Source organism: Camelus ferus, chromosome 11, assembly GCF_009834535.1.
Source record: "Camelus ferus isolate YT-003-E chromosome 11, BCGSAC_Cfer_1.0, whole genome shotgun sequence".
Classification (NCBI taxonomy): Eukaryota; Metazoa; Chordata; class Mammalia; order Artiodactyla; family Camelidae; genus Camelus; species Camelus ferus.
The window spans coordinates 29,370,950-29,395,413 of NC_045706.1; the positions used below are offsets into that span (position 1 = coordinate 29,370,950).

General features: G+C 43.2%; 1 protein-coding gene across 50 annotated transcripts in view; it reads left to right on the forward strand.

The window, feature by feature from the left end:
• The window catches only part of SORBS1 (sorbin and SH3 domain containing 1), a 208,338-nt gene that overhangs the window by 67,854 nt on the left and 116,020 nt on the right, over window positions 1-24,464 (forward strand). For 4 of the 50 annotated variants that reach the window (XM_032491223.1, XM_032491227.1, XM_032491225.1 and 1 more), the window contains exon 1: window positions 16,770-16,954. The exons of 2 other annotated variants lie outside the window; for them this stretch is intronic. The gene's annotated coding sequence lies outside the window, so the exon portion shown is untranslated. 44 more of the 50 variants (XM_032491233.1, XM_032491239.1, XM_032491234.1 and 41 more) reach the window with 30 other exon arrangements.

A 24,464-nucleotide genomic window follows, 5' to 3' on the forward strand; every position in this document is an offset into this window, starting at 1 on the left:
CTCATTTCCTTCAGGGACGTCCTCTTCCTTGGAATAAATAACTCCAAATATGTTTGTCTGACTGAGCTAAGAAAGCATTCCAACCAGGCATTTCCAATCAGGGATCTTGGGTTGTTAGTCAGAGGTCACTGGGTGGGAAGGACGTCACCCAGTTTGAAATGCTGGCATCCACTCCTTCCCAACCCACCCCCCACCGGCAGTGGTCCTTATGCTGGCCAGTTTTGAGAGGGACCATCTTGAGACAGAAGCAGCTTTGATGGTAGCAGATGTCAACCAAAAAGTGTTTCTAAGGTGTCAGCATCACGCTGTTGGGCTGTTACCTGAAGGTGTGATCTAAGAGGTGTCCCAAGTGGTGGCCTCTCCTCTGGAAGCTCTCTGAACGAGAAGGGACTCTCTTGGGGTCCCAGAGCTGGGTTGGGATCCCATCTGGAGGCTCTCTGGGGAGCATCAGAAGTCCACACCTGTCTTCTGCTGTCAAGTCTTGACCGTATCAAGAGCAACTGACAACTTTTTTCAATAACCATTTAAGGCTCTTGGTTCACATGAAGTATGTGGTCAACTAAAGTACTGCCCCCACCCCAGTTTCCTCCCGAAAGATGTAGCTTTCACTTGTATTCATCTTACATTACACTCTGTTAGCTTTGAGTCATCTTATAACCTGTGAAGAACTTCTAAAACTCAGTTTTTATCATCCGACAGGGTGGTGGTCCCTTCCTTATTTGTGTCACCTCTAAACACAAGTTGTTGACCAAAATGAAGATGGTGGGCTAAATCCATGTGCCTGCCACCTGGTGGTTCAGTTATCTCTATATAAACCCATCCAATTGATCATGTTTCTTATGTCATATTCACAAGAATATCATGGGACTCGTTAAAGCCTGGCTCACGCGAAGCTACTCTCTACTGAACTATTGATCCAATAAGTCTAATCTGAAAAGGGACTTTGTTAGTTTGGTACTTATTCCCAGTGACCCTGTGTCAGATCTTGGTGATCGCCACCTTTTCCCTAGGTTTTCATTTATTTAATACCCTAGGCTAGAACTTTTCTGGATGTTGATGCCAGGCTGCTTGGTGTAGACTACTTGAACCTTCCTGTAGTGAATTACTTCCTCATCTTTCAACACCATTCCTTTCTTTGAAGTTTCTGAAGGATGACTGACTGTGATTCATCTGTGACACCTGCTCGTACTTTGGGGCTCTGATTCATCTGAGCCTGAAGACCTGACTTGACTCAAAGTGGCAGTGGCTCTGCTTCTAGGTCCACACCTGTCTTCTGCTGTCAGTCGCTCTTACCGGAGGTATCTTATCTTTTCCTGTATGAGGAACCTTCTCTGAGATGGAGGAGTTGACAGAGCATGGGTGAGGAGCCGTTTCTCTGCTGGTGGTAGCATTACACTGGCTTCCCTAAGTAGGCTTTGTTTCTTGCTCTGATCATAGAACAAGAAGCAAAAAAGAAACCAACAAACAAATTAAAAAACAAACAAAAAACTACCCCTGATAATTATTCGCATTTCTCACATGTTTAACTCATCCCAGACGCTAGCCTTCTGGACTTTCTCCTGACACATACTACTGTCCTTTGTTTCGCCTCCATAAGGTCCGTCCTCTTGTGGCCCAGACATGCGTATAGAGCATTCCGCAGCAAGGAGTGCTTTGCATCCATTTAGCGGACTTTTCCAGGGCTTTCCTGGCTCCAGTCCTCCACACCCTTTTGGACCACAGGAGTTTTTCCTCCAAACTCAGATAACGTCTGCCTCCCTGAGTGCCCTTCCGAGAACTTGGCTTCTCATTGTCACGTTTTTCTCTAATTTTAAATTGTGACTGGCTCCCTGGGCTGCCTGGCATAACCAGACAGGGCTGAGTTTGTGATTCAAGACAGGATTCAGCCGTGCTGACCACCCAGAATTTTTATTCCCATCCTGACTCCCTAAGAGACCAGCTCTTCGGAACTCCCACCCAGGGCAGGGCTGGGCTGGGTCCACCGATCCCTCTGCCAGGGTTGAATTCTCAAGGAGCGTCTGGGCCTCTCCCTGAGCTCAGGCTGCCCAGCCCTTTCCTAGAACCGAAGGAAGGGAACAGACCAGGGGTGGGCCAGCAGAGAATCGGGCTGCCTGAGCTTGGAGGCAGGACATTCTGGGAAAGGAACAGGGGAGGAGGTTGTCAAGTTTGCTTCCCGGGAGGACCCCTGGCAGTGGGGCGGTTCTCTTTTCTGGAACCTGGTGTTGGGAGAGTGCTCTCTGAGGCGCCCATCCTATTTTGGGATGAATTAAGTCAAGGAGCAGCTTTATCCTGGTGCCTGGAAGGGCCTCTCATTTCCTCATTTTAGACTTGTTATTCCTACACAGAAAGGTATCTTAACCCCATTATTACAGATTCAGGATCATTAAGACTCAGGCTGGATTGAAATTTATCTCTTTATCAACTATGGAAAAGGATTTACAGGGGAAAAGTCTTGATGAGCGATGCTGATTTAGGGAAAAGCTCTTTAAAAGGGCCCACTTTAGGAATGTCTATTTGCATACAAACAATGAAAGTGCTAATTAAGATGATTCTCACATAGTCATCTTAGTTGTGTGAGGACTGCTGCTTGGCAACACTTCTGGAGTAGAAGTGAGAATACTTGGAAGTAATGAAATATTGCTCCTTCCATCCGTCTAACCAACTGAGACATACTGAGTGCCTTCTATTTGCAAGCACCTGTGCTAGAACCAGGGGGTAGAGGTGGAAGGTCAAGAGTATAAAACCTGGTATCTACCCTCTTGGGTGAACGAGACACTGGGAAAGTCTGGGGAGAACCCGGATGACTTGGTCACCCTGCTTCTGGAGTTGAAAGCTTAGTAGGAATGAGCAGAACACCTGAAATGTTTCACCTGTTAGATGGGCCACACCTGTTCACGTTGTGTTAAAAACTGTCAGCATTCTGCCCTGTAGGGCTTTTTCGCCTCCAGATTGAGAGGTCTAATTCCCTTTTGAAACTATATCCCAACATTTAAGATATTTCTGTTGTCATTTTCATCCCCCTTGGCACCAGCTATCACCGGGCATCTGCTGTGGGCGGGTCTGGGGGCTTTGTGAGCGCTGGTGGGGCTGATTTAGTCTTTCAGCTCCTGGGGAAACTCCACCACCACCTCCTTACCTTTTAAAGAGAGCGTTAGAGCACAGTAGTTGCAGAGTAAATATTTGTGGACTGAAGTTTATTAACTTTGTGGTTAAGAGTCCAGGGTTTGGAGTCACGCAGGCTCGGTTTCAAATCCTGGCTCTCTGCCAGGTGCTGGCTTTATATCCTTGGCTTGCTTGTGACTTAACCTCTGAGCCTCATTTTCCTCATTTGTGGAATTGCGATTAAATGAAGGTATTCATAAGAATCAGGATGGTAGGCTGCATAGTGTAAGGTAGCCCGCGGTCCGGAGTCAGACTGCCAAGTCTGACCCGCCTCCTACTTTTATAACCTTGAGCAAGTTATTGGGTCTCCCTGGGCCTTAGTTTACTTATCCATAAAACAGGGATGATAATAATAGTACCTGTATCCGAGGGTTGTTAAAAAAATTGTATAGTACCATGTGCCTGACATACAGGGTTTGCTAGATTTTAAAACCTCTAAAACTATTAATTATTTCACCTTGGCTCTTAGAGAATTCCTGAGGTTACACAGGGCAAATGTTATTCCCTGTTTGTTTGTTGCTGTTGTTAAATTTGAGGGGCAAAAAGGAGATTCTGATGGGTTAAAATGGTTTACTGAAGAGAATCTGGCTAGTAAACATTGAAATTGGGGCCAGAACCCGTAGTCTTTGTCATAAAAGAAAATACAGGTACATCTATACACGTTTATCAAGGGCATGTGGGCGTGCGTGAAAATGTTAAGATTGTGATATAATCTGAAGACAAGTGAACAGCAGATGTCCCTCTTCTGCACCTACTGGCCCCGTCAAATGTTGGTGCAAGTGACATTCTCTGTGAAATACACCACTGAGCCTGTACCCTCCAGTTGGGTCCCTGGGACTTACTAAGGTTTCCAGTTTAAACAGCTTTCAGATTCTTACTGCCTTAGTGTTGCCTGATCTCTGGCTGGGCTCCTTTTGGAGATCCTACTGTATTTATATACGTGATTTCAGAGCCCCTTTAAAAGAGCTATTTCATTCAGGAGAAGCCCAGGCTAAATAGGAACACTTCCCCACCCAGTCCCGGCCTTTATATTCAGTGTTGAAACGCTTCATTCTTTGTGAGAAACTTAATTATGAAAGCCTTGTATCAGGGAATGTAAAAATAGCTTTAAAACGCTTGCATCTGCCAATCTCTTGTCACTTAGGCAATATCTTTAGACTGAAATGTTTTCATATCTGTTCACAAACATGGGCACTTCTTAAAACTGCGGCAATGGGGTTAAAACGTAAATACTATCCTATATGAGCAATGCAAGGTGCTTTAATACTTAAGTCCTATTTTTGAGCTCTGGAATTCGGTTCCTTCCTGTTGCCAGCTGAACCTGGGACTGATGTATTAGATGGAAATATATTCCTATCTTCAAACGTGGACAACAGGACATTCTGTCCTCCAAATTTCAGTGTTTGAGTTGGGTGTTGCAGGAAACTTGGCACCCTTTCTTTCTTTACAAAATAGTAAACAGAGATGATGTCGCCTCAGGTTTCATCTGATGGGGCTTAGATGCGATTGCCTCATAAAGGCTGATTCATAGACAAATGTGAGCTAATTATAGTAACTCAAAAATAATGTCCCTGTTTAAATTTGGCCAGGCAAGATGCCTTGCGTGTTTTGTAGGACATGCGAGACTCCGTTTCTTTAGTGGCATGGAGGTGACATGCCCATTCCTATTTTAGCCACACAGTCGTTGTGCTGGGTCATTATCTGTCATCTTTATTTTTTCAGGGATATCTCATGTGCTTTCACACACACCCCATGCCCGAATGCTGAAACAGCTCTTAATACTATCTACACAAGGAATTCTTTCCTGCTCTATGTCCACTGCGTTTTTAAGGAAAAAGTGAGCTGAAGAAAGTGGATGGCTTTTTTCCCTCCTTTTTTTTTAGTTCTAAGCATTTCAGAATCTCTACTATGAAAAAACGCTGGAAGTGATTCGCTTCTCTCTATGGAATGAATAGAAAATTATCAGACTGTTCTGATCATTTCTATTTGACACACACTTTCTGCTCTGAATTGGGTTAGAAAATATTTCACCATGGTTCTCTTCAGAGAAGTTTTGTTTTGAATTTGCTTTAAATACACAGGTGATATATGGCCATGGTCAGAATTCAAAAATTTAGTAAATAATAAATCTTCCATCTCTCTCATATTCGTGTACCTAGTTCTCTCTTCAGAATCAATTCTGGGCACCAGTTTCTAGTATACTATTGTGGACATCTTCCCTGTATTTATAAATATGTGTATATGTGTATTTTCCCCATACAAAGGACTTCATACTATGGAGTCTTTTGAATTTGGCTTTTCTGTTTAATCAGAAATTCTGTCTAATTAGAAATCATCCCATCTCACGTTTTGAGCTACTTCATGATCTGATAGTTGGGTTGTTTCCGTGGAATAGATGTCATAACACATAAACAACTGCCTGTGAATGGTGGTCAGGCCGTTTTAATCCTTGGCCACTAAAATCATGGAAGAAGGATGACCTTGTACATCTGCTGTGAGATAGGTCACCCGTCTCAGTGGTGAGGAGTGTGAGCTCTGGAGCCCAAAGGCCTGGGTTTAACTCCTATTTTATCCAGTTACTATTGAACTATATGGTCTTGACCAGTTACTTAATCCCTCCATGTCTCATTTCTGAGATAGTGTTTATCTGCTAGGTAGGATGTGAGGATTAAAAACACCAATCTATACGAAGCTTACAGACCAGTGCCAGGTGTGTAGACAAGTCTGTATGTATTCAGTGGTAGTATTTTGCGTGATGTGGAAACACGTGCATCCTATACTTACATCTGTGTGTTTCTGAACCACTCTCTGGCTTTTAGAAGCATAATACAGTTCTTGAGTCTGTGGATTATCTCTCTCCTAAATTTACTGAAATGTCATCCCCCCCCTCCCCATTACTGTGTTGCTTTTGTATAAAATCTTAAAGGAGAAAAGGGAAGACTATTTCAGGCCACTATACTCATAAATCAAACCCCTTCAACGGCATCAAGTGTATTGCCAGCTTTGATAATTTTTAACAAACGGTCCAAACTTTTTTCCCCATACATACCTAATTTAGAACTTTGTGATACTTGAAATATTTTACATTTAGGCAAATACTTAGCTTGTGTGAGTATGTATGTGTGTGTGACTCAAATTTATTTAATGTCACCATGTTTTCAATTGTAAATTAAATCTTTTGAAAAAGATTGGAGTGTGTACTTACCCTGATTGAGTTAACTTTGGAAGTTACAGGTTCTTATGTCACGTGTGAATCTTGCATCATCAAAGACCACCACTTGGGGATTTTAGCTTTGGTTTGTCTGAATCCCCATGTTGGTGTTGGCTATCTCTTTGACCTTGCAAGTTGCTGAAGCTTCCAGGGCATTGGTTCCCTTTCTGCAAATGAAGACATCGATCCACTTGTAGGACTTTGTGAGGGTCACAGGGAAGGACTGTATGAAGGACCCAACAGTGCATGGCACAGAGCAGGTGCTCTGACCCCTCAGTTCTTCTCGCCTTCCCCTCCTGCTTCCCACATCCTCAGTGCCCTGAAGGTCACCCCCTCACCTTGAACTCCACTGCTCTTCATTGCCACTCCCCTACTGACTTGCCCTCTGACTTACCAGTGTGCTTTCCCTGCCTTAACTGGGAGGGCAGGTTATGTCTCAGTTATTGTCGTTTGCATCCTACCTTATGTTAACCAAGTTCAGTGGATGCCAGCGAGTGAGGGAGGGAAAAGCAGGCTTGCCGGGTCCCTGCCCCAGTGAGGTCATTACAGTTTGTTTGAAAGCCACAGCATTGCCAGACTGGAGGTAGGGGCCATGGTCAGTTAATGTAGCTCCTGACTTGATCCTAGAGAATGGCTTTTTCACTCTTGATTATTCCTTTGAGGAAATTTGCTACAGCCAGCTCGTGAAACTTACATTCCCAGATAGTCTTTTTTGGAGGGTAGGGATGAAGGGAACGTTGAGAAACTGTTTTCATGTAGTCAGAGCCTCGTTAGAACTGCACTTGTAGGAGGGCTGCTTTGACTCTTTCACACCCACTTCCTAGGAAGGCACGAGCCGGTTGGCTGGTAGATTTAGTAGCCAGCTTTGCTTGGGCCTTGCTTTAATGTCCTACCAGAGGTGGGCACCCAGGCAGGATGAGCAAGGAAATGAAGCTATGGCTGGAAAGTGAGCAGGAAGACCTTTGCTAGATCCTCCAAATCACTTACTTGGAGAGGAGCTCCTCTGTCTTGTGTTAATTGTTTGGCTGTGCATTTTTGCAATAGCAGTCACACCCATATTCAAATGTAAGAACCAGCGTGCTCTCCAAAGACATGCAGGCCAGGTCCCTTCCAGCTACAAAATAATATATGGGTCGTAGGAACCATCGCTGCCACTTGGAAAGCTCTTCCCAATGCTTTTTCACTCAGGCTTTCCTATCCTTTAAGATCTAGCTTAATTCCCCCTGTCTAGTTTTTATAGTTTTCAGTGTGAGCCATTTGACTGGCTGTTGGATAGATCTAGTGTTGTGTGTGGAACTGTTTAGCAGTTACTAACCTTGTGGCCACTGAGGCGTTCTCCCTCATTTACGCCCTGGCTTCCCCACTAGGTCATCACTCTAGGCCGGGGCGCCGTGCAGCCCGTGCACCACGACGGGGAGGGGGTGTGCAGTGCAGGGGGTTTCCAGCAGCAGCAGCACCTGTGAGCTAGTTAGAAATGCACCCTGGCTCCCGGCTCTGCTGAGTTAGAGAGTCTGGGCTGGGACTCAGCAGTCTGCAGTCTAACGAGCGCTCCTGGTGATTCTGCTGGGCCCTGATGTTGGAGAACCTCTGATGCAGTGGGGAAAACAGGGCTTTGGGATCAGACAGGCCTGGGTTTGAAGCCAGCTCTGCCCTTTCCTAATGGACCCACCTTAGGAAAGTGAGTTTTTCTTTCTTCTCTGCCCTTCCAGGCATATTTTGTAGGCATCTGTTCTGTGCTGTGCTGATGGGTGTGCCATAAAGATGAGGGTGGACAAGAGCTTTTGGGGTCAGAGAAGTTAGTGAAATGCTGCTTTAGCAAATTTCAACAGGATTCTTCATGGCAATGCTTCTCAGATGCCTAACCGGCATTGAGGGTCGATGAGGGTCACATGGAAAAACGCTGCAAACTAGTTAGATTCTAGAACACCCTTTCTGCTGCATGCGTGCTGACCTCTCTGGCAGTGGTGTTTTGAGAGGTGCTGGTCTAGGTGATCTGTAAGGGCACCTTGAGCCTGGAGATTTTATGGGCCTGCCAGCCAGTGAGAGATCCAGAAACTTCAAATAAAGGGCAAACCAGACATGGTGCCAGAATTTATCATTTGAGTAAACCAGACTTACACAATGACTTGAACATCGAGACAATATGGAAGCAACTAAACATTGAAGAATATCTGGTTATAGGTTTTTTTTTTTAAAGGTGTATTTTTCTTAGAGCATAACTTTATTTTTCTTTCTTTCCTTTGGGTTGGTTGGGGAGGATTAGGTTTGTTTATTTTTTTTAATGAAGGTACTGGGGATTGAACCCAGGACCTTGTGCACGCTAAGTATGTGCTCTACCACTGAGCTATACCCTCACCTTTTGGTTACAGTTTTTAAAGCAGCAAGTTTTTCTTAGGTAGAAAACTGGATACCAGGGAAGAGGTGGCAAAGACGAATTAAGGAAAATGTCACTTACTGAGCATATTGGAGTCCTGGCACATTCAACTGGGGTAAGCTAAGGAGATTTAAATAAATGAACTATTTATAAAAGGTGTAGGCAGAGTTTGGGAAAAGCCACAGCGGTCAACACAAGACTTGGATTCCTCTATGTATACGAGGTTTACATGTATCACATTCAGTCCTCAGAGTAACCCCAGAGATAGGTTTTACTATTTCAAACTTTGTGGAAGAGGAAGGTGAAGCTCAAAGAGGCAAGGCAGATTACCCATCGATAGTAGCTGGGGAACGGGGGCCAAATCCACACTGCCCCGCCAGCCTCATGGCCCCAGCTTCCACTTCCAGAACATCCTCTCTTCTGTCAGTCTTTTTCCACGTGGTGACGCTGACAACACTGCTCTCTGAGGCTCTGGTTCTGAGCTGGATACTGAGCTACAATCAGTAGACAGGAGAAATCAGCATGTTGGGCAAATAGATAAATCAGTAATAAAAGTAGGCAGATGACAAATATGGGGAAGAAAGATTGTCAACATGCAGTTTCCATGTGTAGAAGGCTTGGGGCTGTGGAAGTCTGTCATCCATCCCTTTTGGGGATCCATCCCATTCTAGAAAACGCCTTTGGGGAGGATATTGGAGTCATTTGAAGGGCGTGAATGAAGCAGCTTAGCTTGCAGGGGCTGGGAGGAGGTAGAGGGAACTTTCCCAGACATATGGCACAGCTTGGGAAGACTTGGCTGTGGGAGTAGAATGAAAGGGCGCTCTATTCATAGGTGCCTTAGGCACATGGAAATGGTGCTGGTGGTGGGAGGTGGGCAAGCAGCTGGGAGAAGAAAGAGCTGTCATGATGGGATCTCAGGGTGCCTCTGACTCCTGTTTTTATCTGAGGGCCACACTGGTCCAGTGAAGTCTCTCTAGCCTAATAACCTTTGTTAGAAGATAAGGGTCGAATGTTCTAAGAACTGATTTTTCAGAGGATATGATATGAGGATATGGCTGCCTAATTTCTCTTATGCCCTAAGAAAATTTAAAAGTCACGTCTCTGAGGAGGTTACTTCCCCCCAGGTCACTTTGAATTTGGGTTGGCTTTTAATGCTCAATTGGAATATAGCTTATGGCCAAGTCCCCTTTATTCCAGAAAACAAAAACACCTCTCCAGTACTGTGCACAGGACCTGCCTTGGAAAACATCTGGTAAAAATAACAAGTCGCCTGGAAAACTGTGATTCTCAGATGCGACCTCCGCCCCGTTAGTAGCGGGGAGTCACTGGAGTAAACCTTTATTTCCTGTTGCTTCCACATAGCGGTCCTTTACGGAAATATTTCTCGTGTTTCCTTAGGCAGCAGGGAACCTTGAAGGGCAAACAGTGCTGAGGCCCTAGATAGGAACAGAGATGCTGTCTTTGCCCCATAGCACCTTGGGGTGTGTGGAGAGCCCACCTGGGCCTCTGAGCTTTGATGCAGCGCCAGGTTCCTGCCACAGACTGCTAAGAATTTCAGTCCCCCCCAAGGCACGAGCCAGGCCCAAACCTGCCACACCTCCAGCTCTTCTTACAAGAGAGATGTTTTAAAGTAGTCTTAAATGTCAGGCATATTTTCTTTCACAACATGCTGCAGACATCTCATAAATTATTCTTCAGTAACGCTTTAACAGGAATGCTTAGAAAATTAGGAGTTCTAGTTCGTGGAGTTTTGGTAACTTAGTTGTTAACCCCACATCTCCCTGCTTTTTCCACCCAGAACTCACTGAAGAAAATCATTATGAAATAATTTCCCTGAAACCAGGCTTGAAGCGGTCTTTGATGACCGAGGTTGCATGTTCCCGCACAATGCCATGTGTTTGAACAATGAGATATTCCATTTGACCATTTTTGACTTTAAAAAGGCCATCTGATACGGTTCCGTCTGATAATATAAGGTGTAGGAATTTGAGTTTAGTGTTTTACTTCTTTTATTTTTTTAATTGAAGCTTAGTTGGTTTACAATGTTATATTAGTTTCTGGTATACAGCATAGTGATTCAGTTATATGTATGTATATTCTCTTTTATATTCTTTCTCATTATAGGTGAAATGACTAGATATTGAATGTAATTCCCTGTGCTGTACAGTAGGACTTTGTTGTTTGAGTTCAGTGTTTGCTGACTTCAGAATATATCTAGAAAATTCTTTTAAAGAAATCTGTGATCCTCCTTGCCATTTGCTTCTCTCTTGTGAAAATGGGTTATTAAAGATTCTGGTGGCAGACTCTGCATTGCTGCTCGGGCTGTCTGCCATCACGTTGGCTCCACATGGGGGCCTTTACCAACATGCGTCCCATTGCAGCCATACAGATATGTTAAGTTCTGTTTTGTGTGGAGATGCTTCTGGGGGTAGGCCCGTGGGCCTTCCCTTTATGCGTTTTTAGTCTGTTTTGTTTTACGTTTGTTTTTACTTAAAATGCTTACTGAATTGATTTATTCAGTTACTAGTTTCTGGAAAACCGGCATTTGGAGGGAACTTTCCATTGTTTATTGGTACAAAGACAAAATCCAGGACTGCCCTAATAGTCTGGGATGTGTGGCATAGCACAGAACCGTGACCGCTGGTGCTCAGAACGAGGCTCTCTGGATGACTTCTGGCCCATAGAAGGATTAATTATGCTACGGATGCTGGTATATTTCATCTCATATTTCTCATTCCTTAAAAAGAAATGAACTTCTTAGACTTTTTAGGCTGCTGTAATGAAATACCACAGACTGGGTGGCTTATAAACAACCGAAGCTTACATCTTAACAGTTCTGGGGACTGGGAACTTCAGGGTCAAGGAACCAGCATGGTCATGTTCTGGTGAGGGCTGTCTTCCAGGTCGCGGATTTCTTGTCATAGCCTCACATGGTGGAAGGGTGAGCATGCTCTCTGGACCTTGTTTATAAGGACCTTAAACCCAGTCACGAGGGCTCTGCCTCCCAGAGGACCCACCTCTTAATACTGTCACCTTGGATATTAGGTTTTCAAAGTAAGAGTTTGTCGGGGACAGGGAGGAGGGACATACAACATTCAGATGATAGCAACCAGTGTATTTCATTATATAGAACTTTCCATTATTTCTTTCTATATGGAAAGTGAGCATGTAGAAGAATTTTTCATAGTGAGGATCTATTTCGCAGTATCATTTGCCTTTTTATGTAAAATCAAATCAACAAAAGATTAATTGCCCCTTTACTACGTCTAGGGAACCATGTGAAAATTCAGGAAAAAATATCTGCAGCAGATGAAGAAATTTGCTTGCCTTGAAATGTGACATTGGCATGATATTCTCCTCACAATTTGGTCTGTGGAAAGGTAAAGCCAGTCAGCTGTGTCTCAATTCAGGGCAGCATTCTTTGGGGGGAAGTGCTGGATTGGGAGTTAAAAGCTCCCGTTTCAATCCTGTGTAGGTCCCAAGCTCACTCTGAGTTTGTGGGAAGCCTTCTCCTTTCCCACCTGAACTGTTTTCTCATCTAATACAGTGAAGATTATTTCTAAAGATCCTAAGATCCTTTATAACAAAATCGACCCAACGATTATTTTTATTGAATGTTTTCCACTATGTAAGGTACTGAGATAGTTCCAAGTAAGTATATGAGAGTCTCTTACTTCTGGGAGTTCTAAAAGGTTCCTCATCATTAGATGAAACAAAAACCAAAAACTCAAAACGTTTATTGACCATCCTGCAAAGAGCAGAGAAAACCCCAGCATGCATAAAGTACTCACCTCCCCCTCTTGCTTATAGAAGAGTAAACCATACAGGAGCTGTCACATGAGTGAGACAGAGTGGACAGTAGGTGCCCTGCATTTATTAGGGACTTGCCCTGTGCTCGCCTTTGCGCCCAGTGCTTTACCTGCATCCCCTCACCAAGCCTTGCAGTAACCACGTACTCTGTTTTACAGATGAGGAACCGAGGTGACTTGCCCAAGGTCACAAGCTAGTAAGTGGAACTGATCATTGTTATTGAGCCTACATTCTTAATCACCCTGCCTCTGAGGGAAAGTGAGTAGAGGCAACAGGCTTCACTTTAAAGAAAAGCATGGAATTGCCAAGGGTTAGTGATGGAAGGAAAAGGGGACATTCATGACCACAGGCCACCTACACTAACCCGTTTCCTTAGGCTTCTCCTACCTGATTACCTGTCCCTGCTTTGCTGGACCCTGGGGAATACTGACTCCCTCTCTGTTAAGGCTGTAGCCCCAGCCTGACCAAAGAAACTCCTTCCAGCTCCCCTCCAGCGTTCATGCCAGAGCTAAAAAGAGCTGCATGTTTACAGCAGCTTGGGATATCTTTGCCACTTGAATTGAGCAGAGTCAAGTCAAGGGAGTAAACAGCTGGGCTTAGGATTGGAGGGTGACTCTGGCAGATGACTATGAACAGGCTTAAATTTTTTTTTTCCAAATCTTCCAAAACTTGGTTTTAATGTTTCCCCTTTAATGTCTCCATTTGTGGAACCAGACAATTCTAGTTTTGGAATTTGTGCCATGAAAGGCTCGGAGTGAACAAGGTGAGGAGTCCTCAGCCAGCTCTCAGTTCATGTCATGGCCCAAAGGGGCCACTTGTACCTGCTCACGGGCCTCCATCTGAGCTTCTGTTCACTGTCACACTCTCAGCAGCCAGCAGTGGGCGATGACCAAGCATCACGTGGCTTAAGGAAAAAACAACCCAAAACACTGTCCTGCTTTTAAGCCCCCTCCACGGCTTGGATTGTGAGCTGCTCCAGGGCAGCAATCATGCTCATCTCTGCAGGTAGTACCGGGCAGTGTGTGTGGACTAAGCAGACGCTCCAGAAAGGCTGGGTAATTCTGTGGATGCTCTGTTGAGCACATTCTCCTCATCACCATAAAAACAAAATAAGGTTTTCTTAAATGAGCAGAGCAGTGTAGGCAGTGCATTGTGATGCAAGACGCATCTCTGTAGAATGAAGAAGCAGTTAATAGCCTGGGATTTAAGGTCAGGTCGGGTTTTCTGTCACAATTCCACCACATACTGGTCATGTGACCCCAGAGAAGCGGCTGAGCCACTGCCTCCCTCCTTTCTAAACTGATAGCAGCCATCCATGTATCATTAGGTTACTGGGACTAAATGAGACATTGTATGTAACGTGCTAAGCACAGTGTCTGTGCTTACGAGCCAGGCTCTTGATGGTGATATTCATTGTATTTCATTTGTTGCTAGGGAAAAAAAGATCAGATTTGGCTATCTTCCAAAAGAAATGGGAAGCAGAACTTGAGTATGTGTCTCCCACCCCCAAATTAAAGTTTGCGTGGTGCAGAGTGGTATAATTCTGAATGCTTCACAGTTACCAGGATCGGAAACAAGTTCACCAGGGTAGGAGTGACATTTGTGGCAGTTTGGTCCTACAGGTTGAGAGGTTGTGTTAGGGTGCTGACGTTCTGGATCTTTTTCTTTAATTTTCGGATGTCTAGTTCTGTGCTTTAATTTTTTTCCTGCTTTAAAAAATGTCTTACCAGGTTTGATCTATTTTTTTAAGTCTAAAAAAAATTATACTCCTGAAATAAAATGAACAAGGGATTCTTCTCAAAGTGTAATACTTGAACCACCACGTTGGAATGTTTTAATTTTAATTGCTTTTCCAGTTGCTTTCTTCAAGAAACTTTGCTGAATAATTAATAAGACTCTATTTAGTGGAAACACATTAGAAGTTGAGAGTTTGAGTCTGATATAAAATATAAACTTTTTCCTTACCATGTTGTGATAGGATAAATTATCAGTGGATTATTAGAAATCAAAGCCTAATTAAAAAATAAACATTTGCTCTCTAGATGGCATCAACAGATGTGTCAAAATTTATCTTTTTTTTTTTTCAGATTATAGTCGTTTTGTGGATTATGATATGAAATCGTTCTAAATTTCGGGTACATTTTGAATTCTGTATGTTCTCAAACATCCAGCTGAGGAATATTGAAGCTACTCGGTGAGTGTCCTCCTGGTACAGCCCTCACTTGGAAACCCTGAGCCAGACTGCTTGCAGATGGCAGGCCCTGCAAGTGCAATTCCATTTGCACATTGTTTTATTCACTGTGAACATTCTGCAGGAAAAAGAGAAAAAACTGTCTCCCTGCTTCAGTGAAATTCTAACACAATCAGTACAAATTATAAATTATGTTCAAAGGGATGCAATAAATTCATGATGCTTTCCAGTTTTAAAGCATTGTGGGTGAGCTATGGACGTCTAGTAGCTTGGTGCTGCGGTAACTTGGTCACACTGACCAGTGTTTCTGAAAGTATGGCCTGAAACCTTATCCACCAGAAATGCAGGTTCTAGGGCCTCCTTGAACTTCTCAGACAGCGTATCTAGGACCAGAACCTGCAATCGGCATTTTAAACAGGTGCCTCCCCTCTTTATTAGTGTTTGGCCATTTTTGAGACCCTCTGGTAGAGTGGGAAGATTTTGCAGAGATTTTTTTAGTTGTTATCAAAATTGAAAATATTTCTAAATTCAGAGAATCGAAATTTACAATGAAAACTGAAGTGCAAGTTAAGAATTCGGTTGAAAGGCACATATGGGAATCATTTTTTAAATGCCTCCTTCTCTTTTCTGAGTCTTCCAGTGCGTCGAGTTGACTAGGAATAGCATTGCCAGTCAGACTTTAAAATACTTTCTCAGTGCCCATAAGAAGAAAACTTAACACTTAAGAAAATCATCGTCAAGTCACTTGTGAATGTATAAAAGTAAATTTGGAGGAAAGGACTGAATTTGGGGGAGAAGTGATAAAGAGAGAAACCCAAACATAAATATAATTTATTTAGGGGTAAAAATAAAAAGAATAGGCAGTTCTCCACAAAAAGATAATGATGGTTTTACCGGGGGCTTCCAACCACGTAGTTACACAAAGCAGCATTTTTGGCTTTTAAATAATGAAATTAAAGCCATAAGATGTCAGTTTGTGTCTCACCATACTCTGTATTAAAGATACATCTTTATCTTTAAGGGGAAAAAATTGGGACATAAGAGAAACTATCCTTTTGATTATCATAAAATTTCTTTGACTTTAAAATGATTTCACATAACATATCTGTATTTGAATATAATTTCTTAATGTCATCTGTGTAGATTCCAGTGATAGAAGAAACGAATTAAATAAGATTTAAATAAAACTTAACCTCTGTTTAGGAAGACAAATATTATATATTGCTTATATGTGGAATTTGAAAAATAATACAAATGATTCTGCCTACAGAATAGAAACACTCACAGACGTAGAAAACAAACTTAGTTACCAAAGGGGAAGGGGAGTAGGGGAGGAATAAATTAGGAGTTTGAGAGATACAAACTACTCTACATAAAATAGATAAGCTACAAGGATCTATTGTATAGCACAGGGAACTATTCAATATTTTGTAATAACCTATAATGGGAAATAATCTGAAAAAAATATGCATATATATACACACACACACACACACACACACACACACACATATATACATATATATATAACTGAATCACTAAGCTGTACACCTGAAGCTAACACTATATTGTAAATCAACTCTACTTCAATTGTGGGGAAAAAAAAAAGAGCATTTAAAAAAAAAAAGGCTGCAAGGACCAAGAAATAAAAACACCAAGTAGTAAACAAACAAACAAATCCTTTTGTTTCGTGAAGAATTTTGTATGTATTTCTGTCTAATGTAATTTAAATAATTCTCATAAAGAGCTGATCTGTTCTCTTCCCGCTGTTGAAATGCTGTCTGGGCTGGTGTGTTCATCCGCACCGTCTCATCTCACTGGTCTTTGGGGACTCCTTGTCCTTCCTCCTCCATCTTCCTCCGTCCGTCCTCCCTCTCTGATGGCACTGGGGCCAAGGGGACTGGAATGTGGACTCAACACATGCTACAGAGAGACCACACTTATTCTCAGCCAGGAGCAGAGCAACCCTCTCAGAATGATTTCCTTATCTTCCCTACAAGGGCTTGAAATTTCCCTTCCAGCACTGATCTGGGCACTCCGTCTACTTTCTTGGCAAGGAATTTCCAGAGTCTTGGCGGGGTCAACCTCTGCCTTTCCCGGCAGCTGGTTTCACTCTGAATTTAATGAGGGAGCTGAGCAGAGTAGCTGGAGAAGGGCTTCCCCGTCTGGCATCCCACTGGAAGGCCTCGCCACTTGTCCACGTTCAGTGAGTAAATGCTGACGGCTGCGGGGCTCCAAGAAAGGGCCTTCCCAGCCAGTTCTCCTCGGGTCCCCGTCTCGGCACGTTCCTGAGCCCTCCTGCTTCTCCCTCCTTTCTCTTTGGACTTTGGTGTAACCAGCAGTGAGGTGGGAACGTGAGTATTTGAAATCCCATGTATGTGGAACTTTTGGAGTCACTAGGATTTTCTGTCCCTATTCACTGGGTGGACTTGACAATTTTGCAGAGCCTGTTGGCAAACTTTGTGTGGTCGTCCTGGATTCCATGCTCCCCAAGGCCTCACTGCACCTGATTCTCTGCATTTAAATTTGCCGGTTAGTTTTTCGAGCTGTGATATTAGCAGATGGCAATTTGAAATGCCTCATATCTTGCTGAGAATTCAAGTATTTTTCATTCCTGTTTTAAGAGTTTTAGCTCATTTTCGTTTTTTTTCCCTCACTTATAGTCTAGTGTATTTACTTAAGCTTTACATTTTTACATAAGAAAAAACTTATTTATCTTTGCACTTTTATTATTAGATAGGAAGAAAGTCTATAATTACATGCTTCTTAAACTGGATTTCCTCCAGAAGTATAATTATATTCACCAAACTCCACAAATACCGAAGTTCCCTTTAAGAAGATTGGGAACCAACCCAAGAGTTCTAAGTTACATTTTTGTGAAAGATTTTTGTTGCATACTTAAAGGGCAGGGGAGGTTTCTGCATGGGACCTTTATCCTTTCCCCCATCTCTGTAGCCTTCTAAAATGCCCTCTGTTAGAATTTTTGAGGGCTTGATTTCCAGACATGTAATTCATACTGTAAATTTAAAATAGAAGAACCACACTATTCAGTGCCTCGCATTAGTGAACTTTTATTGAATGAATTAATGGGTTCAGAAGCACCAAAGGGCATTTAATTGTGGATTTGCCTTAAATGAATGGTTTATTTTTTAAGAAGGGGAAAGCCATTTATTCCCCAACTTTATACTTGTGTATAAGATTTAAGACTTTAGTTTGAGACATTTGGACTTACTATGAATGTTATGAAACCTTAGGTTTTAATTTTCTACTGCTGCTTTTTAAGAGGAAAGAATGAAATGAAAAATTTTAAAGTCATTTAGGATATTTTAGTGCCCTCGTGCCTTACAGACTCAGAGTCACAGACGCCTATCTTCAGGGAGCTTAGCTTCTAGAAAGCACAGCAGGCCCCCAGGCATAGTAGCTGTCACACCTATTGCTGGCTTGGCTTTCTGCCTTGTCCTTTTGGCAGGGCTTGGGAGGGTGGGGGGTCTTTGTTTTGGGGAGCATATGTTCCTGGTTGTTGGACTTTCTCATCTCAGTTGGATTGGTCTGGACTTAAAGGCTCATAACATTCAGAAATTGTGGTCCTTTCCAGCCCTGAAATTCTGTGATGCTCTGAGTCCTTTGGCCACACGAAACCTCCTTAAAGACAGATCATATTGCATTCCCCCATCTTTCTAAAAAAAACATTGCAGGCAGCCAAGGCTACCACTGGCACTGCTGTTCTGTAACCTGCAAAGTTCTATGCAAATATCTGGTGCTGGGTGGGGCCACCACCAGTTTTATCTTTTCTGTGCAAGGCAAAAACCTCATTTCTTAGCAGTGTCCTCGCCTATCTTCAAGCAGAATCCCAGTAAACTATTGTTATAGTAAGACAGTGACTAAAGCCTTTTATTAACCAGGCTTTCCACCTACCTCCGACTCTCCTCATTTTTGAAATTAGAATGAAATTAATGGGAAATAGACCAGTTATGTCACTTGACCATTTATTGAGTCCTCCCTGTGCCACGCGGGTAATGTTCGGCCCCGTTCATCCTTACAGGAGGCAAGTTAGTGCTATTTTAATCCCTGTTTTGCATGTGGGGGAAACAGGTTCACAATGATAAAGTCACTGCCTAAACACCTGGAATTCTTTGCTGATAGTTGGATGTGAAGGATTTAATATTCTCATCTTAGTTGTGGGGGAGGGGGAGATAATTAGTTTATTTATTTTAGTGGTGGTACTGGGGATTGAACCGGGTACCTCATGCATGCTAAGCATGCAATGTACCACTGAGCTATACCTTCCCCCGCCTTAATATTCTCTTAACCAAGATCTCAGTGTCGTCATCCCATTCTCCTCCCCCTAATCCTACACCAACTGTAATTGAATACAGAGTTCTCTTCTTCCAATGTCTACGTTCTATCTATGTAGGTTGTGAATGGTGAAGGCGGGTCATTTTGTGTTGAACTGTTCTCTTTAACGTTGGTTTCAAAATGATCTCTTAAACATCCCTGACTCTGTCATCTTTTATTCTATTTTAGTGGTTGCTATTGTAGTGTCTCTATTTGGTTAGAAGCTCCTTTGAGTTCTAAAGGATTTTTGATGCCTTTTATTTTCTGATAATTTTATGTTGTCAGGCACTAAGGCATTTGGGCAGGGAAAAAAAAAGAGTTTGCTCTGGGCAAAAGTGGCAGCATGAGATTTAAGGAGTAAGCTCAGACAATCATATTCTCTCTGAGAACCAGTTTTGGCTACAGATAAGCAAGAAGAGATAAGTGTAGAAGTTGTCACCTGTGGTCGCTAGAGCCAAGGCCTCTGTGGGGCTTTTCACAGCCCAGTGGGCAAAACAAGTTTGCTGGGAGCTGCTTTCCTGGACAGAGACAGTATATATGGTTGAGGGAAATTTGGGAGAGGGGAAGGGAGTCTTACAAAAAGTACTAGATGTTAATGTCCCCTCCTTTGGCCTGGCCTCGGCTCACGTATTCCCCCTGCCCCAGGGCCCCCCCACCCCGCTTCTGTAGTTCATCCTGCCTGCCTCAGTCAGATTAATCTTGCCTTAGGAAACTTCTAAAGGATTTATCTTGAATTCTGTGTCCTGATAGAGGCCAGCACAAATGCCATTGCCTGGCATTCGAGGCCGTTTTGTGGCCAGGGCACACCATCTACCCAGTGTTATTTCCGTATACTCCTCAGTACAAATCCTTTCCATCAACAGGGCTGGGCTGGGGTCTGTGCTGTGCACTAAGCAGTAGCTATGTGGGACCCACCTTGGAGACTGCACTGTAGGAATTCTCTGAGGAGAACCAGCTTGCCAATAGCAAAAGGCACAGAACATGATAATTTTTGTGTGTGTATCAAGTGGTACGTGGCCAGTAATGTAACTATACTTGAAAATTCACTCTTTGGGGAAAAGGCAGACTAGTCACTATGCTTCCTATGGGAAGTTGAGTTTTAGAGGAGATTTGTGCTGTTGGGGACAGACAGGCAATGGAACCTCAGGAGGGAGAGGAAGGAGGTGCAGGAAGCTCTCCGAAGGAGAGCTGAGGCTGTCCTTTTAATTACACTGAGAGTAGCCTCCCTATGGTTGAAAAAAAGGACATCTGATGCTTCTCAGAGAAACCAGCCGAGGAGAGAGTGGTTTTGAGCCTCAGCCTCACATGCTATTGGTGACGATGACCATGCTGCAAGCCCTGGGCTTTATTGAGCACTTTGTAAGCCTGTGATCGCTTGATATGCTTGACCTCATTCAGTGCTCACCATAACACTCTGAAGTTGATGGCTGTGATTATTCCCATTTTATAGACGAGGAAACTGAGACTTAGCAAAGTTAACTGGCAGACCTCAGCTTAAGCATTCGGTAAGTGGCAGAGCAGCAGCTGAAATCCAGGCTGTCTGTTCTAGAGCTCCTCTACACCTTTCCAAAGATGTGTGTGGGTAAGTGGGTGTTGAGGGGCGTCACTGCTTCCTAAAGGCCGCTAGAAAGTGACGTGTGTGATCTAATTCCATTTAAATCAGTGAACCCTCTAGAGAAAAGTTAATACTGTGGGAACTACAGGGAAAGAGATAAATTCATTTTTAAAAATTGATTAGCTATTTCCATCAGTTGGAATGGAGGCCTGTCTTTCCTTCCACCACGACTCTCCACCCTCCCAATCTCCCATTTGAATCTGCAATAAAGTATCTTAAAAAACAAACAAACAAACAAACTACTACAGGGATATTTAAAACATTCAGAAGAGGGTGCTTTTGTCGGCATATCCCCAGGTCTTTCCCAGGTCAGTCTGGAAGCTTGACGTTCTCTCGGCTGGGATGTTCCCACAGTGGAGGGCAGTCCATAGTTCTCTGCTGTCTTTCATGCCTCATCAGGATTTCAAGGCTGTCAGTTTTCTCTTTCAACTCAAATATAAGGTCTCTGAGGGCAGGCACCGTCTCTTACTTTGGTGGACAAATTTGATTATTACCATAGCTGGACAAAAATGCCCCCTAAGATTATCCATCTCTTTTTTGGGTGTATCTTGTCTCTGAACAACTTCCACATAGAAGCATCTTGCTTCAGGCAGGGACTGTGTTGGGGCACCTCTTTGAGTGAAGCCACATCATGGAATTGAAAGACCTAGGCCTGGGAGTCAGCTCCAGGGTCTCTCCTACTTGCTTCTGCAAGACTCTTCAGTGAGTCAGCTGACTTTCATTGAGGTTCATTCTCTCCATTTGCAAAATGGGCGTAGGAACCTTGCGAGGTGTTCTCAAGATTAGAAGTGATGTATGTAAGTGGCTGGTTCATCTGTCTGTTCTGAAGCACGTGCACAGGGCCTTGCACAGAATGCATGCACGATAAATGGGTCTTGAAATAGTGATGTGGTTCCTTGAGACATGACCTTAAAGAGAGAGCTACTCCTAAGTGTTTTAAAACACAATGCCTTTCTGAAGCATGCCCTTCATGGCCTAGCTTTGCATAGGAAGGCAGGGCCAGAGAAGGGTTTCTTGGTTTTTAGATTCTGCTTCAGTTTGTAAAACCTAATGTTTCATAGGTTTTTATAGCCTGATAGTTTAAGTATTTGTAATATCAACTTCATGGAAAGATATGCAGTGATTATATTCATCAGTCTATTAAAGCAATAAAAGGATAAAATCTTCTTCACTAGAATATTTTTGTTTTTTAACACTTTACTTCATATATATTTTAAAATTTAGAAACACCTTATGGAATTAGGTATTACTAACTTTTTCGTAGGTGAGTACACTGAAGCTGAGAAACTAAGGGACTTTCCGATTTGCAGCATTGGTAGAGTTTGGATTCAAACCCAATTCCTGTGAGGTTTTCTTGTTTGTTTATTATTTTCCCACAGCCACTAAACACATGGAGAAACTATTAGCATTTTTTCCTCCATCCATTTTACTTTTAACCTGTGCCTTTATAGTTAAAGTGGGTTTCTTACAACACACAGTTGGGTCTTGTTTTCTTGATCCACTCTGATAACCTCTTTTAATGGGTACATTTAGACCATTGGTGTTCAAAGTGATTATTGCTGGATACACAGCAACTAAAGTCAGAAATGTGTGTGTGTGTACGCCATATATATAATGTTTCTTAATATATAAATGTATATCCAACTTATTTCCACGTAGTCTGGTCTGGAAAACAGCATAGATTTAAGAAAAACAAAACAAAACAAAAAACTTCTACTGAATGTTTGTTGTGACCTTGGCACTATATTTTTAATGATTTTGAAGGAGTTTAAAGAAAACTCATTTCAGAAGTTTGCACCGTATTCTCCAAGTCTTGGATGCAGCTTTTATACCTGGCATGTTCAAAAATTGCCTAAAATTAGTGCAAAATACAGTTAAAAGAGAGAGAAGTAGCTGAGGTACTACAGTTCACTTTCTGCTGAGTGGAAGTCGGGGCCTCACGTTCCTTCTCCGTGGGCGCTAAGGGTCTGACGCAGCCCTCGGCCTCCCAGGCCTGAGGTCAGGGGTTATTGATTCTAGGCCTGTCTCTTCATGCTGCGCCTCAGTTGCTAAACAAGTGCTGCTGAGAAGAGAGGTTTTCTCAGAAGAAATAATGTTTTCAGTGTTTCTATTGGCTTTTTGCGCGGTTAGCATACGATCAGCAAAATTTCAGAACTTCTTAAGGAAAACAAGCGATTCCTGGATAAACCAGTATTATGAATTGAGGTATTTAAGTTATTTATTTGCAAAAGACCCAGAGTCTTTTTACTGTATGGAACTTCTGTTCCCTCATTCCCGAGCGTGGAATGGGCTGGCACGGCAGCCATCTGTGTGATCTATGGCTTGGTAAATACGGAGCCGTAGGAATTTTGTGGTTTAAAAGAAAAGTCGAGAGGGAGTTACGGATTGTCTGTGAGACTGGACACCTCTCCTGCCATGTCAAACCCACCCTCCTTTCCCATTCCCAAACTCTAAAAGACCTCCTTTCAGCTTTTTGAGTCTTTTTTTCAGCCACACACAGTAACTTAGTCTCTCTACCTGGAGCCCGTGGCTCAGCCCTGACTCCCCGGAGACTGCAACGTGCTTTCGTTCACGCGGGTGGATTTTGTGTAATAGCTGCTGCCTGAAGAAAGCGTCCTCTGTGCCCTGGGCTTGCCTTTCTTAGTTTGAGGTTAGGTGTTTACAGTTTAAACAGAGCTGAGATGTCGTGCTGCTATCCAGCGGGTTTGGGAATGTGCCCTTGTGGCAGTCAGTGCTCTTGGCGTCCCGAGTGGAGGGCTCCACGTGTACTGGCGGCTGCAGTTAGACAGCTTTGTTTTGGTTCTGTAGTCCCAGCCATATTTGGGAAACACACGTTGGCGAGCTTTTGTATTTAAGACTTGTCTGTGTTGACCGTGCATACTTAAGAACTGGTGTGTGCCCAGAGTTGGACATATAAAGAGTTTGAGGCGCTCGGGGCTCTGGAATGCCATGCAGTCCATTGGGTTAGGAGCAGGGGACTGGCAGCCAGCAGGCCCAGGGAGCAGGGGTGCTGCGTGCGTTGTCACCTGGCAGCCCCTGGGGACTATTTTAGGGTGAAACGTTTTGGTGCCATTGCTTCTTTAGGAAATCTGGCTGAACATTCTAGTCGTTTTATTGCCCCCCTTTCCTCATAAGGAACTGCCTGGGAGTAGTTTGGCTTCGTTAAACAAAAGCAATCACTGGCAATTAATGCTGGAATTCCACATTTGGGGCATTTGCTCTCAGTCCTGAGGGACAGTGCTCCTCGTGGGGCTGCCATGTTCTAATGGACAAGATTGTTTGTAGCGTTTTTTTCTTTCACTTGTCTCCTAGAATTTGGTCTTAAAAGTTCTCAAGATTACACCCTTGCATGTCAAATGCCAGGGATGAGATTAAAAACAATTACCTGTCATTAAAAAAGTAACGTGTTATGACCATTACATACAGTTTGGAAAATAGAAATGAAATGTCAACATTGCCTGTAATTCCACGCTGCCACATCCTTGTTAGAATTTGGGCATATTCCTTTGAAATACATGTGCTTTTGTTTTTACATGTTGATAATCATGAGCATGACATGGACATACATCCTGCTTTAGTCACCTAATCTTCTAAGAAGTGTTTTCCCATGTTGTATGTTCTGCATAACCATTATTCTCATAACTGTTCAGTCCATCCAGGGGGTTTGTGGCCATGTCATTGGTCCCCTGTCACTGAACACAGGAGTGTTTCTAGGTTTTCACTGTTAATAAAGCTGTGGTGAACATCTGTTTACGTAGCTTTATTG